This window comes from Pleuronectes platessa, chromosome 5 (genome assembly GCF_947347685.1).
Source record: "Pleuronectes platessa chromosome 5, fPlePla1.1, whole genome shotgun sequence".
Classification (NCBI taxonomy): domain Eukaryota; kingdom Metazoa; phylum Chordata; class Actinopteri; order Pleuronectiformes; family Pleuronectidae; genus Pleuronectes; species Pleuronectes platessa.
In genome coordinates, this window is record NC_070630.1 from 27,827,051 (window position 1) to 27,854,658 (window position 27,608).

At 42.1% G+C, this 27,608-nt stretch overlaps 1 protein-coding gene across 1 annotated transcript in view; it reads left to right on the forward strand.

Moving 5' to 3' along the window:
* The window catches only part of kirrel3b (kirre like nephrin family adhesion molecule 3b), a 173,504-nt gene that overhangs the window by 20,534 nt on the left and 125,362 nt on the right, over window positions 1-27,608 (forward strand). The gene's annotated exons all lie outside the window — the stretch shown is intronic.

Here is a 27,608-nt window from a genome sequence, read left to right on the forward strand (position 1 = left end):
CCTTCCAAACATGAGATAATACGGTGAGTATCCCGTGGAATCGTTCTTTGTGCAGTTGTACGCATGTACCAGGTAGGTGATATGTTGACTCCAACACTGTTTCTTTAGAGTGTCCAGGGTACCGAGCATTGCTAAAAGCGTTCGATTGAACCTCTCTGGTTGTGCATCCCCTTGAGGGTGGTAGGGGGATGTTCTTGACTTCCGAACCCCAAGCATGGACAAGATCTCTTTGATCAGGCGACTTTCAAAATCTCGGCCCTGATCCGAGTGTATCCGTGCAGGTAGGCCGTAGTGCACAAAATACTTCTCCCACAATACTCTTGCAACAGTGATAGCCTTTTGATCTTTCGTAGTGAATGCTTGTGCATAACGTGTATAACTGTCTGTCACTACTAACACATTAGCAACACCTTTAGAGTCCGGCTCTATCTGCAAAAAGTCAATACATACTAAGTCTAAGGGACCATTACTTGTTATTTGGTTCAAGGGCGAGGCATGCTGAGGGAGTGTCTTCCTAGAGATACATCTTCCACAGGTTCGAATGTACTGCTCGACCTCAGCTGTCATCCGCGGCCAATAAAATCGGTCTTTGATCAGTTCGGTAGTGCGCTCCACTCCCATGTGTCCACACTCATCATGTAAAGACCTTAACACCATTGGGCGGTATCTTGCTGGTGAGACAAGTTGTTTGATCTGTTTTCCACACATTTTTTCTTTCACTCTGTAGAGTAATCCATCCTTTAATTCCAACTTGCGGCTTTCACGTAGCAACAACACAGTCTCGGGCGAATCACTTTTTGAACGAGTCAGCCCTTTATTGCTCTCGAATGCTTTCTTTAACGGCCCAATCGTTGAGTCCATATCTTGTGATGCCTGAATATCTTTCGGGCTCAGCTGATCAAGGGTGTTTATGCTAAAGTTCACTGGGAACACATAAGCTTCTGGTACTGCAGTGGCGGGAGCTCCCAGCTGATCCACCAATCTGTCAGGCACATCTGCCTCTTCTCTGATGCAGGCTCGCTTGCAGAGGGCTTTGATGCCAGCAGGTGGGACACTAGTCCACTCTTTGACCTCTTCTGGAGTGTATTGTCGAGACAATAAGTCAGCATCGATATTGTGCCTCCCAGGACGATACTGGATGGTGAAATCGTAGGTGGCAAGGGCAGCGAGCCAACGATGTCCGACTGCACTGAGTTTGGCAGAGGTCAACACATATGTTAACGGGTTGTTGTCAGTTCTTACAATAAATTTAGCTCCATACAAGTAATCGTGAAACTTGTCCACGACAGCCCATTTTAATGCCAGAAATTCCAATTGATGGACTGGATAGTTGTGCTCTGAATCTTTAAGCTTGCGACTGGCAAAAGCTACTGGCCTGAGGCCCTCAGGATATTCCTGGTTCAGGACAGCGCCTAGCCCATTCATACTGGCGTCCACATGCAAGATATAAGTCTTAGTGGGGTCAGCGAATGCCAATACTGGGGCATTGATCAAACAGTCACGGATCTGCTCAAAAGCCTCCTGGCAGGCTTGAGTCCACCGTTCTCCAAATGGCTCTGATGGCTTGAAATAGACTTTGCTTGGGTCAACACTCTTTTTGGAATTGGGGTCTTTCCAAGTGGGGGTATAACCCTTGGTGAGCTCGGAGAGTGGACGGACAATGGCAGAATAGTTTGCAATAAACCTCCGATAATAACTGCAAAATCCGAGGAAAGACTTGAGAGGCTTCAGGTGAGTGGGCACTTTCCAGTGTTTTACTACTTCCAATTTGTCTGGATCAGTAGCTATTCCGTCAGCAGAAACAATGTGACCCACATACTTAACTCGAGGCTGACAAAATTGACATTTGTCAATAGAAACTTTCAATCCGACCTCCTCTAGTCTATCAAGTACCTTGAGGAGACGTTGCTCATGCTCTTCAAGTGTTTTTCCAAAGATGATAATGTCATCTAAATACACAAGGGCTTCCAGAAAATGCATATCGCCAACAGCTTTCTCCATTAAACGCTGAAACGTCGCCGGCGCTCCTGTGATTCCCTGTGGCATGCGCTCAAACTGATAGAATCCGAGAGGGCAAATGAACGCCGTCTTCTCTTTGTCCTCCGGAGCCATCTCTATCTGGTAGTAGCCACTACGCAGATCTAGGACTGAGAACCACTGGCTGCCTGATAAGGAATCCAAAGCGTCGTCAATGCGTGGCATTGTGTATTGGTCTGGTGTGGTGCGGTTGTTAAGTGTCCTGTAGTCGATACATATTCTTATACTCCCATTCTTTTTGCGTACTACGACTATCGGTGAGGCGTAGGGGCTACGGGACTCGGTGATAATGCCAGCGGCCAGCAGTTGTTGTATGTGCCGCCGCACATCGTCAATGTCTGCAGGGGCTAGTCTCCTTGACCTTTCCCTGAAGGGTCTGGGATCATGCAGGCGTATGTGGTGTTCAACCCTTTTAGCCAATCCAACATCCCACTCATGCAGCGAGAAAACATTCCGCCTTTTAGCCAACTTCTGCTGAAGCCGACTCTTCCACTCTTCAGGGATGGAGGAGTCCCCAAAGTTAAAGAGACTTGGGTCTACGGTTTTAGCTGTGAGGTCGGAAGGCTGGATTGGGGTAACTGTATCCACAGCATACATCTCAGCAATGATGGTCCCCACTGGGATTGAAGTTGTCTTTTTGGATTCGTTCTGAATGAGCACAGTGAAACTGTTGCTGTCTACATCGGTGTCTGAGAGCACACCAGGCTGCACCAGCACACCGGCAGGGAGTAACTGGGCAGTGGGTGCATCGATCAGCACAAGGTCTTTTGACGGGGCACTCTGTCTTTCTACTTTGCAGGTTGCATAGTACTTTGCACCTGGAGCAATAGAAAGTGAGCCGGGTCCTTTCCACTTTATCTGTCCCAAGATTTCATTCTTGGCTAACTGTTCATGTGCTTTAACAGGGGCGTACACAGACTGAATTCTCATGGAGTACACAGTGTTCTTGTCACCTTTTGTCTTCACCAGCTCCCATAAGCGGCGGAACAGGGATGTATTAGTTCCAACCAGCACAGGGGTTTGTTGTTGGTTTCTTGGCTCAGGGCAAATCAAGGCGAGCACTTCTACACGTCCCGACACACCAGTGATCTCCTCAGTAAACTCCATCTCAACAACAATATACCCTTTGTAAGGATACTCTGTGTCAGCGAGGCCCCAAAGTCCAAGGCAGGAGAGGGGTTTTATCGGGATACCTGGTAAGTGTTTGTTATACCAGCTTTCAAAGATAATAGTCACATTAGACCCACTGTCGATGAGAGCATCGCAGACCACATCATTAACTTTGATGGTGTGTATAAACGATGGACCTACTAGACCTTCAGGTAAGTCAGTGTTGTTCTCTGGGACTTCAACCTTATTTGTTCTAGCTACACAATGCTCTTCAGCTGCAGGCTTTGGGTTCTCTTTGTTGGGAAGAGGGGAAACTCGCACCAAGCGTATGAGCTTTCTGATGACTTTCTGGAGGTTCTCAGGGGCATTACATCTGGTGGCTATGTGGCCATTTTCTCCACATCTATAACAGAAAAACTCATCATTGTCTTTGGGAGAGGATACTTTAAAAGGAGCAGGTTTGTGGCCTAGAGCTGCTTTGTATCGATGAGTCTGTGGTGTGTGTTCTCGTGGGGGGTCTGATGTGTACTTAACTGTCATTACACTCATTTTATTTTCTAGTGCTGTCACTTGTTTCCTCAGTAATTGCAGTTCACTCTGTGACTCATTTTTCTGTTTTGGTTTCTCTGTAGGACCTTTAAAGGAATCATCAGATGGCGGCTGAGGCCATGGGTTGTTTCTTTCCTCTAACTGTGTTCTCAACTCTTGAATCTGAGCTCGCAGTTCACTCTGAGAAACTGATTCCGATTCTTTTTCCTTTTCTGCTTGGATGGTGCGTACACGCTGAGGACGCATGGGTGCCATTTGGCTTTGTCTGGCTGACTGGCGACCTTCCTCTTCCATCACTTCTCTTAACAGGTTCAGGAATGTAGGGGGATTACTGCTCCGCTCCCTAATTTTCAACTGAAGCAACATGATCTCAGAGGTGGACCCTCTAATAAGCTGCTCTAATCGAGCGCTGTTGGCAACGCTAACAGATAAACCACCTCCCTTTACTACTTTGACAAGGGATCTCTCTAATCTTCGTAGGAACTCAGACAGACGCTCACCAGGCTGTTGGTGGAGGGCTCTAAACGACAAATATAGTTCTTCTGAGGACTCTACTATACCAAAAATGCTCTCTATAGCCTCTATGTACTCATGGGGGCTAGCATCAGGTTGAGTCAGACGCACAGCTTGAATGATCTCAAAGGCGGGCCCTTTGAGACTTTCCAATATCCGACGTCGTTTTTCTTTGTCTGAGCACTCACCTTCCTCTACTAGGAGTTTTGCTTGCTCCAGCCAGTTGTCTAAAGACTCTTCTCCAGTGGGGGTGGGACTGACCCCAGAAAATGTCCGCAGCCGTCTGTATGGGTGGCTGTCAGGTTGTTTGTTCGTTCTGCTCATAACATCACCGACTGCACGGATGATGTCTTCAGGGTTGCTGTTACCTTCTTTGGTGGGGGAACATAGACCTTGGATGTTCTCTAAGGTTCTCCCTTCACTCTGCAAAAAGGTAAGTAACTTCTCTTCAAAGTTATCAAGCTGAGGCTCTGTGTAGTAGACAGCTTTCCAACCCCTTCCGCCACTTATAGGCATTATCTCGGGGGGAATTTTAGAGGGGTCTACCTCTTCACGACACTCGCATAACACCATCAGCGATAGTTGTTGAGGGTGAAACATTTTGCCTCTGACTTTAACTTTTCCTAAGGCTTTGATAGTCCCTGCTGTTTCTTCAATATCTTCCCTTGAAATACCTTCAGGCACTCCATAAAGAAGGAGGGCATGTTTTACATCTACCGATTCTCCTTTGCACCAGTTAATTAACTCAAATTGCGATGGACTGCTTGTTGTGACTGCCATTATTGTTCTCTGTTTTAAATTACTTTTAATTATATACTCTAAAGTTGTGGGGTCCAGTTACTTTTGATTGTCTAATATTTATCTTACGTTAATAAAACAAAATAAATTTCCCAGCGGTGCCTCCATTTATGTAACCCAGATCTCCTGGGCCTGAGTTCATTAACACTAAAAAAATGTTTAAATCCCCCTAATTACTATTAACGACCACCACAACTGTATTTACAAAAATCTAAACCGTCAACAGGTGTTTATTTTCCATATAAAATAAATGCACAAAATAAAAAATACAGGGTTTCTTTAAATGCTGTAAACAGTTCCTGAATTTCTAAAATGTTAAATAAAAATGTACCTTACCCAGGTCTAAGAATCAAACAAAACAATTCAAGTTTAAATTTACAAACAGAAAATCATATGTGGGCCCACTCCAGAAAATATAACCTTGAGGCTCAGTTGCAGGCCTGTGATGATGCTCGGGTGCGGTGAGACCTGAAAACTGTGGTGGCCACTTCACTCAATCCAGAGCATAAAATAAAAGCACGTGCATTTCATGTCAGTTAAATACTCACAAGTCCAAAACGAGGAGCAACAGGGCAATGATAATCTCAGATAGGGGTGATGATGATGATGATGACAGTCAATCCAAACACAGGCACAAATCCAGAGAAGAAGAAAACAACAGGGTCCATCCAGCAGCAACCATCTCAGTTTCTCTCCCTTCACAGACGTCCGTCTCCTTTAATTACACATACTATGTTGAGCCATAAAATCTTCACACTAAATCATACAGACTTAACGATTATCCCGTTTTAGCATTGAAACAACAACAGTGCTAAAGCTATGCTATTTAACACGTGCTGCTATGCTAGCGGGTGGCTCGTGTTGCTATGCTAGCGGGTGGCTAATAGCATTTCACATTCGGTCTGTTTCACTACAACATGGAGTTACAGCATACAATTGAAGGCATACATAATATATTCACCTTTGGCAGGCAACATAGAAGTGCACACAACAGGACAACGAGTAGTCGACCTCGAGACACCTCTCCAATGTTTCCCAAACCACGACACTTTCCCTCCAGGACTCCGGACCATCTCTCTCTCCCTCTCACCTGCTCAAAGCATGCTGAACCCACACGTTGCACCTCATGTCCCTCCCCTTTCTAGATGGATTGGCTGTGACTTTGTTACTGCCCAATGACCACACATCTATTTATTAACTGTGTATATTATATGTATCACGTTTTATCCCGTATTTAACCTTAATTGAACTACTATTTTTTAATAATATGAACTTGTCTATTTATAATGAACTTTCTGCACTGTATCCTAATGATTGTTATACAGGGCTACATTAGGAAGAATCTGCATTGTAGCTAAACTATTGTCTGATGGAGTGACATTGAAGTCGCACAACTTTACAAACTTTTCTCCGGCTGAATGGTTGAAAGGAGGCAAAGGAAAATAACATAAAGACACAAGCATGTCTCAAACAACTGGAGACACTTGGTAACTTGGCAACTGCTCCTACTTGAAACCCACGCTTTCACTTTTGTATGACTGAAGTTGCATTGTGGCAGTATGGCACAGAGGATGTAGCACAGGCGGCCGTACTGTCGGGGGGGTTATAATCTTGCCCCATGGTGCCCTACAGTGTCCGCGCACTCTCATTATCGAGATGCCACTGACTTCAAATTTAGAGCTCCAGTGTTTGTCGCTTGCCCTGAGCCGTGTATATCAGGCCCGGCACACACACATATGCACACACACACCTGTGACAGCTCCCATCACATGGGCCAGGCATGGATATCAAATTGGATGTGGAAGGTTTTTGTTAATGGTTTGAGACTCGCTTAAACCCCATGCTGCTGTAAATTGTGCCAACAGTCTTTTTCACAGTTGGCCCTGTCACGAGATTGGGCAGAGTTCAACAGTGAGACAAGGTGTCACTCTGCCGAAGCAGCTTAATGTGAGAAGAAAAGACAGGTGACATGGGTAATACTTTCCTCTTGTTTGCTAATTTTCAGTTTTTAATTATTTGTCACTGAAAATTTGAACATAATTATATGGATTTTGTTTTCTCCAAATGTATTTCAAGTGAAGCTATTAATGAACCCGCTAGTGGTTATAAATTGTGTGTTCTAGTTTTCCTACGCATGCTGTATGATAGCTGGTGAAATTATCTAATTAGCCTACCATGAAGACTCTGAAATAGACAGGAGAAAAAGCTAAACATAATGAGTTAAATTGATTTAAAGTCCTGTAGCTATTCAGTTTGAAGCTGGAATAATTAAAATGCACAAAGTGTAAAAGTGATTAATTAAAAAAAACATGACCGCTGTGTTCTTTCATATCCCCCCAAGGCTAAAATTGAACTACCTAGACACAGGTGTGCGTGTGGTTGTGTTTGTCGGCATGTCTTTCAAAGTGGACTTTTGTGTTAAGGCGTCGGAGTTAACCTTCCCCGGGCTTTTAATGGAGCACTCAGATTAGTGCGCCCTCCATAAGGCAGAGACAGCACCGGGATTAACCTTGTTTTAAATGTGCCGTGTGAGAAAGATTGGTTGACCTAACTGTGACCTAGGCTTTGGACAAACCATTGCACTTGATAAAAACTGGCTGTTAATGGACTCCACATTGCCAAGAAACACCCCGACGACATATGCTCATGTTTGAGATTAATATTGTTTGCCTTCCAACACTCACTACTTGCTATAGCTTCAAATTAATTTCCCTCTTTGGCAAGTCGCTTTGGCCCCTGTCCCTTGGCAGACCTCTGAAGCAGACTCTTTTTTTTTTTTTCCATTGCTCTGAATGACTGATCTAATTGTGTGATTTTCTTTTAACTCACCTGCCTTAATGGTATAAACCTCTATAGCCGTGTGTCTCCAGTTTGTGCAACGCTTGTGTCAAGTCTTTTCTCTCATAGCTATTTTGAAACCTAGCGTTGGAGGTACAAACAAACCCACAAAGACAAGTCAATTCTGTCTCTCTCGTCTAAGCGAGACGCTTGCACATCAGACGTTTCATAATGTTGACACAAGTGATGACGTACGTTCCAAAGACAGCCCTTATCAGGTCAGGAGAGGAACAGAGGCACTGCAGAAACAGGGGAAGGGGAACCTTTAATCCTCCCCATTAACAGAGTTCATTGCCTGGGATTGGGGCAGTTGGATTCACTGCAGATGAGCTGCACTTCCTGAGAAAATGAAACAGGATGATGGAGATCAGTGACAATACCGGCTGGATAATCACGCCCAAATCATAGCCATCTGCTCTCAATATCCACCCCGATCTACACGCACTGCCGTCAATCCGTCCTCACCAAATCCCTAAATCCCGACAATCTGTAGCACTCAGCTTAAGACTTCTGTTAATCCACCTAGCAAACCCACATTGCAGGTCAGGAAGGTACAAGATCCCCCTGGACCCTTCTTCCCTCTAGAAACGCTAGCACTTTATGTCCCATTTTTATACTCCATAACACTGATCCATTGCAGTTTGACGGCTTCATCTTAAAGTGAGCAGCTCTAACTTTATTTTTTATGTGGTAATATCTACACCGATTCATGAAGTGCGGGAAGCCAAATACATATACAGTTTAGTTTTAGTCTTGAGCATCTATTTAGTTGAAAAACAACCAGAATTATCAGGAGATGCTATGATAGAGCGCTTGATGTAGGTTTCAAATGTTTTGCTTTAAGAAAAGATGGTTTTTGGATGATGTGAGTCCACTAGCAGGCCATGATTCAAAGACATATTGCTACCACAGAGACAGAAACAACACAATCTACTCTTTACAACAGTAACAGTACAACTATTTCACCCAGTGTATGTGCTGCTTTTGCACTATTGGCAACAAAAGGTCTCAGCCTTGTGGCTAAAGGGCAATTTCAAGGAACAGAAATACCAATTGGTTCACTGTTGTGTTTGATAGGATGAGGTATCTTGATGAATTAAATGTACCTTGACTTTTCCTGATGAATCCACTTGGCTGCAAACCTCTACAGCTGTACACATTATTGCCTGGAATCCCACTGTTTGTGATTGGTGTGAAGCCAAAGGGGTCAGCCACCAATATCTTTGCTCTTGTAGTAACAATACAGATTATTGAATAAGCAAACAATGGAATCATAACCCTGAAACAGCCACAATGGTTACAGCACAGAACAAAATTAGGAAATAATACATTTTTGTGTGATCTCTGAAATATAATAGTTGTCTATGCCAGCCTTTCGTATGATGATTTTGTTAATGCTTCTGCTGCTATCCGTTAAATTGTAAATCTCTGCTCACGAAACAATAGGCTGACCGCAGCATTCTGTAGCGTTATTTCTCCTCCTGGGGCCATGTGAAGGTCTTTCTGGGCATATACATGCCAAGGCAAGGGAATGATTTCCTCCTCCACACTCAATATAATATCCTTCAAGGGAACATTGAAGAGCAGGGAAAATGAGCTTCTCTGACATCGCTTATATTGTCACTTTCAGAATGGGATAAGTAATCTTTGTTCATCATGACATACACAAACTCGATCTGTATTGTTGACAGGTTGTGGTTTTATTGTTTTTCATTGTTTCTCTAGTTTAGTGAATGTTGTATTTTGGTGAATTTTAAAGATGGTCGGAAACGTTGATGGTTTCACACATGGCCTGTGATCAGCTTAACATTTATCAATCAGTTTGACTCCAAATTGAGGGTCATTACCTCGTAAAGGCTTTTAAAAATCTATTCCAGTCAAGTTCAATAGTAGCTGCTTTCAAATTCCCACTATCAATTGCCTCAATTTTTACAAAAACATTAATAAAAAAAGGGGCTTTAGTTCCTAATCTCATGGTTACACACTAAACAAGAGATGTATCCTCATTCTCAACTCTGAGTTCTGAGCTTGTGAATTCTCAATGTGCATCCAAAACTTCTTCTCTGTCTTTTGGGATTTGTGAATCATTTACGCTGACAAAGAGTTGTGTACTTCATTTGATTCATCTCCTTCTTCATTTGGCTTAAAATACACACAGATAAGCTCCGGCTCTAACTGCACACCTACGGGAGACAGCTGAGTTCTTGTCCTTGATGAACAAAGGCACTGACCATCCCATTGAGGGGGAGCCTACATTCTTCGTGTCTCCTTTCAAGGAGGTGGAATCTCGAAGATGCTATCAAATACCTCTGGTTTAATTTTCAACAAAAGTACCCCATGAGCACTGAACATAGGTAGCATCACTCTGGAGAATACAGTCACATTTGTTCATGCAAGTCCTGTCGCTTGGCTCTCAATGGTTCTGCACTTTCTCTAGTAAGTGTCAAGGAAAGAGCTTCAGGGTGCTTTTGTCACTTCAGAGACTTATTACCATCTTACAGTACTCGTTAACCGTGTCATTGCTTGTACCTTCAAATGTAACAAATATGTCAATATGTGTCATTTCCAATAGCCTTCATGTAAAACCACCTTTTTTTGGTGTAAAATCTTGAGGTCTCCTTTTTAAACACTGATTAGACAATCAATCAGAGGATGGTGAGGGTTTTATATATTATCACTGGCACACTTTAATGTGAGCCCCTCTTTAGACAAGACTTTTTTTATAACACCTTTAAACATTCTTTCACTTGTCAGGTTCCAGTCTGTTACTGAATTGTAAATCTAAAATGCTGCCACAACATCCCCATCCTCCTTTTGGAACTTCCTCCCAACTCTATCTCATTTGCTTCACAGCTGTGAGCTAACCCAAAATGACAGCCCGAGTTACTTGGTATCTTTTGTCAGTTTTGTCCCAACATGTTAGCTCGGCTTTTGATCATCCACTGTAGATGTTTATTTCTCCTTTTTTTCAGTGAGAAATCTGTTGTGAAGTGTACCAAAAAACTCCATCTGCAACATCTGCTCCATACGTACAGCCGCTGCCAGCAACCGTTGAGGATTAGACCTTGAAATACAGCAGGAGATGGCATAGATTTTTCAAGCTCTGTAACTCTTTGAAAGAATGACCACATATCTGCGATTTTAACTCTGACTGATGCACTGTGAGGATTTAAAATTTCCCTGATAGTTCCATATTGAAAATCAGTAGGTTTAGGTTCATTTTCCAAGCCATTGAGCAGCTGTGGGCTTCGGTAATGTGTGCATATATATTCATGCAGCTCAAAGGTTCACAGTCTTTGCATCTGCATGAGCTGGCAAGAGGCAACAAGAGTTTACAGTCTACTTCAGGATGTCGTACACAGTTGAATTGCCAAACGCTTGTGGATAGGATGTGGAACCAAAAAGCCTGGACTTAAGAGTATTTACTGTGTAGTCACCAAATCTTCACTGTGAGTTGGTAGTACTTAGTGGAAGTTGCTATGGCAATAAGTGAAGCTGGCATGTTGTTGGGGGAATTCAATGTGGGGCGCATTAACGTGCTGTGCTCCACTAGCTTCGCAGATGCAGAGATCATATCTTTATGCAAGATTGAGCCTCTCTCCATTTAGCACCAGCTGGATTAGACAGGCGCACATATGCAACCTTCCCCCGATTTGATGATGGTACTCGGGGGATGTTGCATGGAACACAAAAAAGCTGACAGCAGAAATATGTAATTCTGTCGCTCCAACACTGAGAAGGAGATCCTCCACTAACCTCTAGGAAAGAAACATTTAAATAGACTTGTTTTAGGTTCACGTGATGTCAAAATGTATTTTCTAATTACCTGAGGTGAACATCTCACTTTACTAGCTGTGGATTTGTCTTTTAAAAAGAAGGAGGAGATAGCTTAAAATCCTTGTCATCTCGCAAAGAGGACACATCTAAATGTGCTCCCAATGAGGACGAAAATATGGTGAAAATGAACATAAACAACTGAACGGGTTATCATGGAGCTTGGTGGAAGGCTGTGATATGGATCAGAGAAGAAACCATAACAGTTTGGTGCAGATCTGGATCAGGGGCTGGATCCAGGAATTTATTTTCCCTTTGTTTAACATTAAGAAATAGTGTTGTTTTCTATTTTTTCCCTTATTTCTCAGAGAATAATTCATGGATCGTGAACAAATGATCTGCTATATTAAGGAGAGGGATGTGTATGTTTGTTTGCAATTTGGTGCAGATCCAAATAAAAATCTGTATCTAGTCAATTTAAATGTGGTTTAATTCTCTCTGATTAGTTTGCAAAATAAATTGTTCTTTCAGCTGTTGTGATACAAAACTCTTTAGAAAAGTATGTCATAGGTGTCCACTTAATCAGATTGACTACAAAAGTTTACATATTAAAAAAATTCAACATTATTATCCTCCTAAAAAATAAAGACAAATTATGAGCCATATTTATTATCAATAATCACAGTGCTGTCAGCCTTGCTTATGAATACAGCCTTGGCAGATGCAGTATTTATTCCCATTTTCATCCAAATAAAAGATGAAATATTAAAATAAGAAAAATAACATTTTCTGGTCAAGTTGTTAGGGAGATGAGCCCAAGTACTTCTAATCTATATTCTCAGAGTACAGAGAGCACTTGTTTCATGAATTCTCTCATATTTACTGTAGTGTGCAACATGCATTAAAACATAGTTACAAAGTCAAGGCGAGCATTCGAGGAAGTGGAACACCAACGACCGTTCTTCAGTGAAGATTATCTGCAGCCAGCCAGAGAGCCATCCATTTCACTGACTTTATCATTACCAGGCACAGAGTATGGATCCACACAGCAAAATGGAATAGCTGGGAAACTAATGGCACTTGACAGATACTGGTGTGCGATAGCATGCTTATCTTTGTATTATTTGAAAAGGAGGCATTATCCCTGATCACAGTGTGTGTGTGTGTGGTGGAATGTGGGGATTGTGGTAGTTGTGGTGGGTGGGTTTGGTGGGGAAGGGGTTGGTAAGGAGAGGGATATAGCATAATGGAACAACCCATTCTGTCACTTTCAAACCAGTGTAATTGCTGGTTAAATGGTTCTTGAAATCCTTTCTCAAGCTTTTCCTTCGAATTGGAGCATGGAATTTATCGAAAAGGCACGAATCCCCTCAGAAAATGCAGTGAGTCATCCATCACCTCTTCAGTTGAAAGAGCAATACGTCTGTGTAATAATAAGGTGTTGACAAAGCCGACAAATAGAGAAAATATATACAGGTGTCAAAAAAATAGCAGGGGCTGTGTTGTCTTATGGATGGATTTTTACAATCACTCATTACAGTTTTTAACGAAGCTTTTCTTCGTTCCTAAAGCATGTAGTAAGTGCATGCTTGATTAATTCCAGTAAATGCATACGATGATGGATTCATTTCCCTCCCGTCTGAAGATCTCAATTGACAAGCAGTAATAGTGACGGCAGGGTTGTGAGCCTCCGCGGTCGGTGGACATACTGCCTTCTACAAGGTGGGTGGTTCCTCATCCTGATCGCTAATTAAAATTAGTTACGATTCAATTACACAAGGTCAGCGACTAAATCAATCTTTGATATAGGAAAGTCTCACCGCCGTGTCAGGCTGTTGACAGAGGGGTCCTGCTCATCAGGCACAAATCTATGATCTGTGCATTCTCTCAGCATCTGCACCATCATGTTTCTTATATAGAGGTAGAAAAAAGGTTGTAATACATAAGCTTCTTTCTCTAAGTCACCTCATGTGCTAGCCACTTTGTGAAGAATGATGGACTGGGAGAACTGGGATGTGCATCCCTCTCTCTCTCCCCTACCCCCCCACAACCGATCTGAGACTTTAGTGAGCAGCACCAGAGATTGCATTACCTCCCCACTGGCTGTTTACAAAGCCTAAGTGATAAGAGAAATGACTTAGTAAATAACTGAGACGTCCCTGTAAGCTCTCTTCCTCCGTGTGGGGGTATGTGTTTGTGTGTTTGATACACTCATCTACTAAACTGCTCTCAATTAACTGGGTGATTGTTTTCCCCGGATTGGCCCCAGTGATTAGAAAGTGTTTCCCCGGCCTGGTTGTGTGTGTGTGGGTGTGTTTGTGTTTTTTTTTTTTTTTTTCAACAGTTTGAAGGTTGCTGCGATCAAGGTCGCGCTGGAGGAGAGCCTGATTAGACTTGTATAAGACGATATGTAGCATATCAGTATCTCTCCCAATGATGCTGTCGGTCTTGCCTACTGAACACTGTTATTAAGGGGAAATCTGCTTGTTTTGATTCAATAAACAGTTTACTGAGGCATACTGATCTGACTTGGATATTGCTGATTATACACTGAAAAAGCTCATAAATCTTACATCGCCCTCTGCGATGAGGTCATTTAAATGCATGGCAGGGCGTGCTGCTAAACATCTGTATAGAAAATTATTTTCAGGGCCTCTGTGTGTGCAATGCATAATGCAATTTCCACCATTATAACTGCATCTTAACAGTTCTCTAATTTAAAGCTGCCAAGGCTGACCATGGCTTTCCAATGCACATTTCTTTTAAATTTTGCCTGACAGAGTGCTGCCATTTCCTCTGCAGGAAATGGCATCTCTGAATTGTTTCTTTGCTGTCATTGTAATGGTTTTTAAACCCCATATCTCCTACAGTCATATGGTTTGAGTTTTGTATATCACCGAATAGTGTAGAAAACACCCATCCATCACTTTCCAGTTTCATCACCTCCGTTACTTTTGCATTTAACAAGCAGAGCAGCAACACGGACCAAAATTAAAGCTCACAGATTAATCTGAGGCACTCAGCATGAAATTAACAATTGATTATTATAAGACGATTCTGCTTAGTTAACTGCATTCGGTATCATTCGCTCATATAGACGGATACCCCATCCTGTCCCTGAGGCATTGGCATTAATTCTCTTAAATCTGCGCAGTTGACCTCCCTGTTTCAAGATTTACATTGGTGGGATTTTGCTCCCAGTGTCCTCATACAAATAAGAGTCTCGTAGCCTAGTAGTGACAGCCACAGCTCATGTGCTGCTATAACAGATGAGGAGCAGAGGAATCAGGACTCTCACAAGTGTCTCCTACATTTACAGCTCTGCTCCCCAGGATGAACTCTTTATTGACCATGATGATTTTGACAAAGGCTTGCTCCAGCTGGGGTGAGATGGGAGAAGAATAAACAGCTTGTATGCTGAGAGGCATCCATTGTGATGGCAGGAGGCCAGTCACTGACAGGTTTGACAGCAATGTTTTCTCACAAGTATTATTTTTAGAACAAAGTTATTGTATGTTTGATGAGTTGTGGGTTCTCCCTCCACTCCACTGGCTCCGGCGCAGAATTCCTTAACAAAGCAGATGCTTCTGCTTTGATAAATGACTGTAATCAGTGCAACATTTCCCCCCAAAGGTACAGCTAAACTTTGCTGAAGTAAGGTATATCCAGTAGATGTCTCTCTGTGTGTGTGTGTGCGCGCAGAAAACCATATAAAGCATATCTTCATGGATAAGCTACTCAGCAAAACTCAGTGTGTGTGAGTGAGAATGTCTGTCTGCCCATCTCCCTTGCCTCATACGTCAATTGAAAACAGATCATCTTCACACCACGCTCGTAATCCTTTACACAACGTGTGGTCCAGACAGGTGCTACAATCTTGTGATAAGTCCTCTGGGTTTACGGACACTCACAGAGATCCATCCAGGGAGCCTTACTGGTATCCCTCTCCTCTGTCGCCATTTTTCTTTTTTTTTTATCCAACAAGGTCTTTCCTTAAATAGCCATCCTTGAACTTATCTGAAGAAAATCTGTCCTGTATATGACGCTAATCAGGTTAAACTCTTTAGCAAGGCAAAGGAGATAAGTGCTGCCTGCTGATAACTGTTTGTAAGAGCCAATAAGGGGGAAGTGGCACTGGGAGAATAGGTATGCTGACGGAAACAGTTGTTTTATTCCTTATAGTTGTTCTTCATTTTGGTTGCAACAAAGAGAATCAGCTATTGGACACAATTTCATCTTTCCCAGTTTATGTTACATTCGGATCTAGTGCTATGCACTGAGACATTTTTCCAAAGACCCATACTTGAAAGGATATGACTGACTAGGCGATTTTACCTAAAAGCATTCAAAGATTGCCCACTTTCCACACCTACATGTTGTCAGGAATAAAAAAATTAAAAAAGGTTTTGGCACTTCAGGCTTTATTTTCCAACATAAGACAATGCTTGCAGGGTTTCAGAAGGATTCAACCCACAATTCTTCCACATGCTTCTTTAAAGGTGAATAGTAGGTGGAGGTTGGATGGTTCTCCCAGTGGATTCATAGATAATCGATACCGGCTACAAGAGGGAAACGCATTGATGTTTTGCCTGCTCTTCTACACCACATGATGTAAAACTGTGGTGAGTTTTTTTTATGTCTACCCTTTGTCTTATTTTAAAACACTCTCCGTGTGTGTGTATCCTCAGTTTGATAATCCACACGTCCAAATGACCACTTGTTCGCTATGCACCCCGATACAACAATTCCACCCCATGCACTGGCCTGATATTTGTCAGCTTAGGGGCTATGAGGGGGCTCTGGCGGTCATTTAGCGAGACATTGGCGCATACTTATTTGCCATTCTCTTTTGAGGCTTGATTGACAGGCCGACAGCCTTGACATTCTTACAGGCGTTGTGGAGCCTGTTATTATGCATACATTAACATTCTGATAAACACATGGTCGGCTATTGAAGAAATAATTACATGCCATCACTCTACTGCGCTTTGTTGTGTGTGTGCGTGTAATGTGTATGCACGCGCAACGATGAATCTGCATGTTTCATCCCGTAAATATGATCTCTGTTCCTCCCGTTCCTCCTCATCCATTAATGACTTCAGACCCCCTCTCATTTGGAAAGCAGTCTGCTGAAGCTCATCGCGCACGGCATCTTTCAGCACCCACACGAAAAACGTAGGTTTTTCTTGCACGATAAACATCTCAGCAAGATTTTAGATTTTAACTGCACAAATTTCTCTCTCCCTTGTGTCTGATGCCCTTTGTATCTTGAACAGCGCTGTGGTGAAACAGCATGCAGGCTTGTCTATGATATCCAACACTTTAGTTAAAAAGGAAAACATAAGCATTGAAGTTTATTAATAGAGTGCTTCTGTGCCATAACACTTTATGAATCTAGTCCTTATGATAAGTTAAGCCAATGATGGGATCATGGAAAGTTTTATGAGCAACCTATATTACCATGTCTAAAGAAAATACAAAGTTTTTTCAAATAGAGCAATTTTAAAAATCACACCTACTTCAACGATGCAGCCATCAGATCATGATGAATTAGTCTTTGTTCTCAAGTAGAACATTTTAGTGTCTATATGACATATCTTATACACTTTGAAACTTTTGGCAAACCGTAACTTTTTAATTATAACATTCATATTAAAGTTGGCAGTTGACTCACAATGTTACCTTGCCCTAGCACAAATAACCCACTGGGCTAATTACAGCTTGGCAAGCAACATATTGACTGACTTCCCAGAGGCTTTCAGTCACCATCTGAATCGAATTCTGTTCACAGCACAATGACACATAGTATCAATCAAGCGCCTGCGTCTCCCAACACATCCGATCTGATTGATGACTCGTGGCATTGAATGATCATCTGAGTGTCAGAGGGTCGTCCTGCCTAATCTGCAGAAGTCTGACATTAACTTCTGAAAACGTAAAGTATGCAAATGACTTGTGTCACATGCACAAAAAGAAGCGCCACAGTGTTTTTGCAGCGCATTAGTCTTAAGACTAATATTATGAGTTTTGCAGTCTTGCCCCCCCCCCCACCCCACCTTCTCATACCTTGATCTGCAGCCCTGACACTTTGTAAAATATACAAGTGTCAGCAAATGCAGTATATGCAGCTCCCGGAGCTCTCCTAAAATACCTTTATAAACCCATGAAGCAAACAATAAAAAAAGGCTAAGAGTTGCAAGTCTGGCAGAAGGTGTCAGATTATGCTATAGTCAGCCCAAGCTAATTTAGCAGTTACTCCTGAATTTTTTTGGGAGTGCTTGCACTTCATGCGTATGGGTGTTTTTCAAGTGTACATGAGAGCTTGGAAATTGGATACAGCTTGGGGTCAGATGACGCCTCGGCCCAGAATTTGTATTCCTGTGAAACCTGCAACACCCGTGAGTTGTCACTCCATCGTCATGCTGCTTCTGCCTAAGAGGAGAGCCCTCTGGAGGCCCAATAGGGAGGGGGGAACAACCTGGGTAAAAGTGCAAATGGCAACATGAAGTATGTGAAGCTGACAGGTAGGACCCATAGGTCCTAAGGGAGCCTTCCCGGTAACTGCTCTCTACTAAACCCAGTATTTGGTGTAGTTTGACTCCCAAGCTCCTTTTATCTTATGGTGGCCCCATCGGTGAATCAAAGACTGCAAACACTATCTCCCCTTTGTACCTTGAACAGAGCTCAGGCACTCATGGGAGAAAAAGAGCTTACATGAAAGAATACCTAATGCCTGTGTGCCAACAGGGGCTGCCCAGCACTAGAGCGGAAACCAACTGTAAAAGTGAAAGCAATGTGATGTGATCGTCAGGCTCATTCAACACAGTCCTAGCGAGAGTGGGCTTTTCAATTATTCAACTTTTTTCTTTGCCCTTGAAGTGTACATTAGTCTTCTTTCATTCTCTGTGTGTTAACAAGCAATGTCTGGCCAGGTCCGGCAAGGACGCATCTGTCAACGCCATTTCACTTCATTGCTTTTTGTGTGTTGGGTAGAAAAAGGCTAAAGTACAGTGCTGTAGTCAGACATCAGCTAAAACCAGCATTGTGAAAAATAAATTGATGTGTTGTTTCTTTTATAACACAGAGTTCCAAATCATACAAACAGACATCTTAGTATGCACATATTTAATGATGGTGTCAATGGCCATGTGTCGTTAGGATGGATTTAGTAGACAAAGAGTGTGTGTGTGTGTGTGTGTCCGTGCAGATATAAATCTTTCCTAATGCATGCAGACATGACAGCTGAGGTTCTGTAACATGTAGATTTTGGATTTTTTACGAATATTATTGAATCATTTCTCAAAAGAACTATCAGTTTCCATATTCCATAGGGATGTCCCGATCCGATATTGATATCGGAAATCAGTCCGATATCAGCCAAAAAAGTGAATATCGGATTTTATCGGACTGAATCTAAAAACTCCGATATAAGCGCTCCGATATAAGCTGTCCATTTACCGCTACAGGACTTCTATAATAGGTGACTCTGGTTTGATCACACTCCAACACAGTAGGTGGTAATGCCCCTTAATTAACGTTGGTGCCGGCCGCGGAAGAAGAGCGTCTCTGATCCAGCATGCACAGCCCACGTGATCACAACAACGACAACGTGTGTGCCTGCAGCAAGGTGTAGTGATGTCGGCTGTGTGGAAGTATTTCGCTCAATTGGATAGACCTACAACCAATCAGAGCAACGTAGTATGTGACGTATGCTAAGCAACGCATTGTGAGTTATTTACTAACCCGGGTTCACACCGGACGCTTCAGCGCAGCGCCAAGCCTTAAATAACAGCTGGCTCCCATCCACTCCCATGTTAAAACTTTGTGCCGGTCACACCGGAGGCTGAAGCACCGCGAGGCAGCCTTGGCGCAGCGCGGTGCTTCAGCCTCCGGTGTGACCGGCACAAAGCCGTGCAGCGATCTACTGGATCAACGGGTGATATTATTAGCGCTGCCCGGCGGTTCAGCGTCGCTTCAGCGTCCGTTGTGAACAGCCAAGCGCCGGGGCGATAGGGATTAGCGCGGTGCTTTGGCGTCGCCTCCACGTTCTGTGTTCCTCTTTCAAAATGAATGCGCTGTCGATGTCTTCTAAAACAGACTCAATGGCAGCATCTACACATCTCAGCTCGCCAGCGGCAGGCATGTTTGTTGAAAACGAATTCAACCCGAGGGCACTTTGGTGACGTGGTTGATTACGTCACCGTTGATCATCTGTCAATCATCGTATAAAGCCCGCCCTGACAATCTGATTGGCCCAGTCCGGCCATAATTTTTTCCCAATGGAGCGACCCCAGACCGAACTGCCCGACCAAATCTGTTGTGGGCGGGGCTAAATTCGTCTGGCATCCAGGCTATGACAAACTACCACGGGACAGCAAAAAGGCAATGGCCATAACAGAAAAGATAGCCCAGTTTATTGTGCTTGATGACCAGCCCCTGTCGGTGGTGAGTAATGTCGGGTTTAAACGCTTAATGGAGCACCTCGAACCTCGCTACATTATTCCTATAGTTTTTGTTGTTTTTGTCCCTGCCCACAGTTGTTTCCAACATATGCTGACAGTAGAAAAATAACTGAAGTGAACTTGAATTGTTTGCACTTTAAAATTTAATTTATTCTATTCAATTGTATAATGATGTTGGTAACCAGTGGTTATTTTGCACTTTAAATATAACATTTTGTTTTCATTGGATTTGTTGAGGTAATACTCTTATGTTGAAGGTTAAAATTTATGTAACCAATTGGTTAATAATACATGGGTCAGTTTTTCCTATACCTACTGTTACTGACTATTGTTTTCTGTTATATCACTACAACATCAGTAACAGTAACATCACTTTATCAAGCCTTTTCTAACATTCCACACAACAAAATAAGGAATAAATATATGTATGATTTGTGCCTATATCGTATCGTATTGATATCGGTATCGGCCAATACTCAAGGCTACAATATCGGTATCGTATCGGAAGTGAAAAAGTTGTATCGGGACATCCCTAATATTCCACATGTTACAAATATGAATTTATTACAAAGGAAATATCCGCTGCTGCTAAATGTCTGTTGTGGTGGCCATATTAAATGTTGTCAGATGGAGATCTGAAACAAAGTCATTACGGAGGAGTGTCTTGATGTCACATTAATTCATTTGTTTCTATACAATGTATGCAAATCAAACAACTTGACAGGTAAAGCAGGAATGACTGGAATTTAGTCCAAACCCTGTCATTTCCCCATGTGTAGAAATACATTTCACATTATAATCCTGTATTCCAATTTGAATGGAATGCACCTACAATAGAGAGTACATTGACCATTTAAATGATTAATGAATAGTTAATCTATCTATAAGATATTTGTAAAATAGGGTAATTTTTATGCTGATCAAATCATAGACATTCTGCATTTGTTGTCATGCATAGTTATTCAAAAAAAAAATATCAACCAGGTAGCATTAGTGCTATTACCTTACCATGAACAGTTTTGCATTTCAGCACTACCATAACAGATACAGCAATTACATACAGTGTTATATATAGCTTAGAGCAAAGCTATCTCCCTGACCTGGATTTCAACATTGTCTCAAGACTGGATCTTCAACATGTTCCAGCCAGCACAGCTTGAATGCTTATATTTAGACAAGACTGCCGTCTGTCCCAAAATTACTCACACTGTGGCTCCCCTGGGAACCCTGTTAGCTCATCTAGTGCTCCTTTCTTCATAAAGGCAAAGGGGCTATGACCTTTCCTCGCCGCCTGGGATGTTTGTCCTTTGCATTGTGCCATACCTTGACCTTTTCGGTCCTTGTAGATTCCAGCAGGTAATCAATTAGCCGCTACTTAGATTATCACAGTCAAAGGTGAATGAAACTGCAGTGGTACCATTCTATGAAATATTGTTTTTAATGATTTCTCAGCTCGAGCCATAGTCCCTTGGGAATGTGAGGTGAACTGAGGTATGAAGCACGTCTGTAACTTTCTCTTTGTGTGCAGGGAGATGGTGTGGTGTTGTGATGAGAGTTGTCCTTGGAAATAATGAAAGGACACAGGAAAATGCCTGTGTTGAATTTTATTTTGCTAATGCAAAAACTTCCATTTGTCTTTGCAAACATTTTAGGGACTCTAAGAAAGAAAGAAAAAAAGGTCTTGTAGAATGGTAGACAATTCTCAATAATGCTTTTCTACTGGGTCTATAGTGTTTCTCTTACATATATTCTGTGACAAGAAAGCAGCCCTATGCAGGATTACAACACACCCCAGGGACAACAAAGCCTGTTTGGTGGAGCATTGACCTTCAACCTGTAAAGGAGCCCAATGTTCTGTTGGGAGCAAGGAGCGGATGCTCATGGTTGTTTCCTCAAGAGTGGGTGGGCTGGGTTAAGGATTTGCCATGAGTATGAAAGTTATTTGGCATGAATAATAGTCTTTGTACTCCTGATGTGAAGCATAGAGGATGAGGAAGCTCGGGGTGAGTCATAAAGTTTCAGGGATGGCAGCATGAAAAACAGGAGCACTGCTGGAGTTGATTTGAGATGACATGTAGGTGGAGACTGTGAGTGGGATCCAGCCGGTTGCTGTCTGAAATCTTACTGATGAAATGGTGGGCATGTTCATTTTAAATCTGTGTGTGACAGGAGCAGGGGTGATGTGTAATGGCCTGGACCACTCAGTCTGTTGGCCAGCGCCAAATTGATTGGTTCAGAATTTGCATCTCAACTAGGATTGTGTGATTGTGTCGATTGTTTTTGTGTTGCTTGTCTTTAGCTACAACTGCAGTGTTGCTCTAGGGACCGGGGTGGCAGCTTTTCTGTTTGATCACTTTTTTGGTGAAAAATAGTAGATATTAGGACATTTTACACAATGGCTCCACAGTGGTTAAATGGATTGGATTGGCACAAAATGTCATACAGAAATGCATGGTTCACAGATGATATACCCTATTGAATTTAGTCATGCCAGGATTTTTTTCCTGTGACACCATTATGAGGCAGGAATTAGTTTATTTGTGAAATTTAGAGACAAAAAAATCATTGTGTCCATAGTCACAACAACTTGTACATGTACAGGGTCCATGTGGCTTAATGCAAATTAGGGAAGATGTTAGCATGCTATTACTGCACATTAAGAGCATGAAAATGATTAAACATTACTTATCTTTATCATATTAGCAATTATTGTGCACATGGTGGCTTCCTGGCATTCAAATTTAGCTCAAAGCACAGCTGTGCCTCGGCTTCACAGAACCAATAGAATGACTGTAGTCTTGCTAACTGACTTCATGTGTTGAATAAAGTGCGTACTGACGATTACTCATGAACATAATAACAGTACACAAGTTCATCCCTCAAACATCAGTGACAAGAAACAAAGGCTGAGTTTGCATTGTAGTCATCCCAACACCACTCATATGCCTATAATAGTGGGTGCTCATTCTGTTCTATTTGTCTTTATCTTTGTCTTTCTCCTTCTGTCTCTACTTTCCTCACTCTCCTTTCCTACCCAAGGCTTCCTTTAAGCAGCACACAACACTTTATCATGCTGATGAATCTGGTGGGCCTCTCAAGGAGAGGCCGTCCGCCCATAATGCAAAGACAAATGCCCCCTGTCCCCCATCAGCCGCTTCTTATGTTTAAGGTGATGCGGCGAGACAGGTTGATTAAAAGAAGGTTAAGAGATGTGTTTGGGCCGTCACTCAGCCATCATGATGGATTGGTGGCAAGCGGGTCAAGGATGCTGCAGCCCAGAGATGGTAGGAGAAGAATGGAAATGGTCCCTCTAGAACTCCCCTTCACCTACATACACACACACAAACCTTCTTTGCCCTTGCTCTAGACGTGCCACCACGGGTCAACTGGATTTACAATCGTATAGGTGTTCAGAGAGAGACGTCTGTGCCGTGTTTAAATTAAGTCAGACATTTACTCAGAACAGTGGCAAAGTCACATGGAGAGGACTGGGACCTAGAGCGACGGGGATGTTGACCTTTACTCAGTTTGTCTTACTGAATGATTCAAATTCACTGTGCTCCATAATTCATGCTTAACCGTGTAGTTTTTGGTGCAGTCTATTCCCACAGGTCAATGATTAGTGTGATTATGTGTGTTGGGAAAAAGGTTATTCAACATTAGATTTTAGTCAAAAATATGTTTTTGTTTCAACAAGACCCGGAACAAAGAAAACAACTCGCTGCATAATTGCCATTCATATTAACTGGCCAATCAACTTACTCATGACTATGACTTTTTCCTTGGGTCATTTGTATGGTCTTGAACATCCTGTAGCTGTCGAAGAAATTGTATTACTAAGAGAGAAAGGGAAATGAGCTAATTCCTTCTGCAGCTGTTCCTCAATATCTGGATCAGAGATCCATGCTGTCACTCTAGAATCATGTATGCCAAGAGTCTTGCGTGAGCATGAACTTGGGAATAAACTCATAATATTGAATGAACATGCACTCACACATTCATATGCTCAAAATGAAATATGTGAAGCTGCTCGAGTCCAACACTGAACCAACGCCACCGACACTGTTATGCTTTTCGTGCTGAAGCTAATGTTATTAATGTTGCTGATGTTCCGCAGCTGTTTCCTTCATGTCTTCTTAATACATGAGTTAGACTGGTGCCTGTTATTATTTTGGAAGTGTTGGCCTTGCAATATCAAACACAGCGACTTAAGGGAGGAAGCAGGCGGCACATCCAACCAGTATAATCTCAGCAGCCATCTGTCTGTCACACCGCTTCTGGAGGGAAGAATCAAACCAGACAAAGATGTATTCTTACTTTTCTGGATTCAATTCAGATCTACCAGATTACATACACTCATAGCCTTGTTAAGCACCTGAGATTTACACAAGGAAGCTAGTTTGTTGACTGAGGAGAGTTTATCTAAAATTCACTATTTTTCCCACTCCAATTTCATTTGCCTCAGAGTTCTGCTAGGGGATAATGCTCAGAGTTAACCAGAATTTAACCCTAATTCCGAGGGAAGCCGAATAATCTCAAATGACCACAACATCATGTGATCCATGAGACCAACATGCACCCAGCCGTCCACGGATTTCCATGTATTACTGTTGGAGAAGTTCGCTTTACATTTCATTCTGAAATGTTGAGGAGAAGATCCATCCTTCTATTTTTTTTCCACCTGCCCCAGTGGCATCTGAGGTATGCTTATCTGAGGCAGCAGATGCACAGGACTCATGGGACCTCATCAGAAAGGGTATGTGAAGGCATACCTGCAGCCGGTGAACTGTTGCCTCCATTCCTTCAACATCCCTTTGAGCCCCCTAACCCCTAGCCTTCTGGGCTGATGGATAGGCACACCAATTACATAAACCAGGCAAGAAGCTAATGTTATATGTAGTGGAGTGACAAGTTGTCTCGCATGGGAAAGGTCCCATCTATCCTCAATAACTTTTTCCTCAAGAGCAAATGCATACCAAGTGGTGCCTCGAGAGAACAGCAGCAGACTAGCAGGTAGGGATGAGCAATGGAGATATTAAATGGTGCTGTGGAGAAGTGCTTCAGGAGGAGATTGCTTCTATACCACCGACTTGTATGTAACCCAAAACAACAAATTAAAAGCAGTCCAATTTCAGGGGGTACAGAGTGAGTAAAAACTTTGACCGTAGAGGGGAGAAGTCTTGTATTTTTGTCTCAAAATGCTTGGATCAGGGTGAGACACAAATGTTGGACTTTAGTACCAAGCTAAAAGGCTCCAGCCGCGTAGCAAAAGTTTATCTTTATAGGAATTTTTGATCGAAATTGTAATCCATTAAGACCAACAATTATTTTTAAATGCATACTTTTTCCATCATATCGTATTAGGCTTAAACTAAACCCCAAAAATGGGTTAAAATGGTCTGGTCGGCATGTGGTTGCATGGCTGCTGAATTCAGAGCCAGGGAGGTCACGGCTAAATTAGAGCACCAATCTGCTCAGAAACACAGCTACAAGGGAATTATCTTTTCTTTATTTTTTTCCATTTTTTTCCAGGAGAAACTTTTTAGCATTCACCAGACAGAAACTCGACATGTTGGGAAAAAGCTTCATTACTTGCATATTTTTTATGGCATTCGAATGGCATTCACAGTGGGCTATGCTTCTGATTATGAATAGTAGTAAGCCTAATGAATACATTAGTTGGTTGTGTGTCTGAGTTAATTGTTTATGTCTCTGCACTGCTATAGAGAGGAGACAGATAAAGTGTAAATTGTGTCTTATATATCCACAGACCGTGAAGGGGACCAGGGGACATACAAGGTTAATTTTGTCCTGCATGGTCACAGGAAGAAATCTCACATCAGCTCTAACTGGATTCTGCAAATTGAACTGTGTCTGAGTGTGTGTTTGTGAGGGACCGTGTCCTTGAACCTGTTTGTAGCTCTGTCTCACATTTAAGTCCTTAATTACTCTACATACAGAATGTGACTCATACACTGAGATATTTTTTCCAAATACACAGAATAGACATGCAGCCTTTTCTCCCCAGATTTGACTTCAGCTCACCTGCCTTTCACAGCCTCCATCTGCTCTCCCTTGCTGGGTTTGCATTTTTAATTATCAAATCAAACAAGATCCCCAGATTATGATGCCGCTCATATTATCCCCCCATGCCAGGTTCTGTTCTGATAGGAAAACAGTGGCTTTTGCTTTGCCACCGTTATCACCCTGCGAGCCGTTGTGTTCGGTAAATCTCTGAAATCTCTCTCTTCTTTATCAGGAAACTGCAGGTATACAGTTCATATACTGTATATCATCAGAGGCTGGAGACTTCCTAAAAGCTCAGGGGTGAAAACAATGTGGTTGCTGCTCTCTTGGCCCACAGCTGATGTGGGAGCATTGTGATGTCGGGTGTTTGAAGCCAACTAACCTTTCCAACCTTGAACACAGGTTTCCTCTAATAAAATCTTCACGGGTGAAAAAAGATTTGAAAAAACAAGGATAATCTTATAAACTAAATATTAAATAAACAAATATAAACAAAAAAATATTTTATGTTTGAAACCCTTTGACCACTGGACCCAAGTTTTTGAACTCTGAAATTTCTGCACTGAATATCAGCTTTTACAAATAATCCAGAGTTTGTACATTGTATTTTTTTGTGGCAGCTTTTTTTTTTTTTCACTTGAGGAAAACCTCACATTCATACTTGTGAAACTCAATCTGATTTACTGGTTCAACTTTGGGTCTGTGAGAAGCTCTACGAGCGCGTTTCAAGGTTAAATGCACAGCTCCTGCTTCTCAATAGAAATATTAGTCTGTTTTTAGTGTTTTTTGTTTCTGAGTGTCACTGTTAACATTTCCCACTCCCACTGCCTATTTTTTGAACAAAGTCCAGCAACAACACAACAGTGTTATTATGACCAGAGCATGAAGTGAAAGCAAGGAGACACCAAAGCAGATCCACGGCTCAACTTTTAGACATTTGATTAGAATTAGGGATGCACCGATATGGAAATTCTTGGCCGATACCGATATTTAAAATAACAATCTGGCCGATAGCCGATACCGATATTTGTTTATTTTCTTTTTGTTGTTATTCATTCACCCTTTTGTGCCAGAAAAATAATTAAATAATTATTTAAAAAGCACTATTTAAATTTATGAAACAATCTTTGATTTAACTAAACTTTATTTAACAGAGACATATTATGCCCATTTTACCGCAAGTTGAAATGGTTCCTTGGGATCTTAATGAAATGTCTGTAACATATTTTGGTCAAAATACCACAAGGGTAATTTAAAACAGTACCCTTTTACCCTGTCTAAAACAGCCCTGTTAAAGTATCATTATAGAGAACGCTCTTCTCATTGATTTACGGTAGCAGTATTGCCCGTTTATTAGATGTGTTACGGCTTCTGTGTGTATGACGTATGTTGTCAATTCCCTTGTTACCTGTGCATGAGACGGATGAATAGAGCCGGTGCACATGATAATAAAGTACTTTAACAGACGCTACGCTCATACTTTTTACGCCAAGTTACACT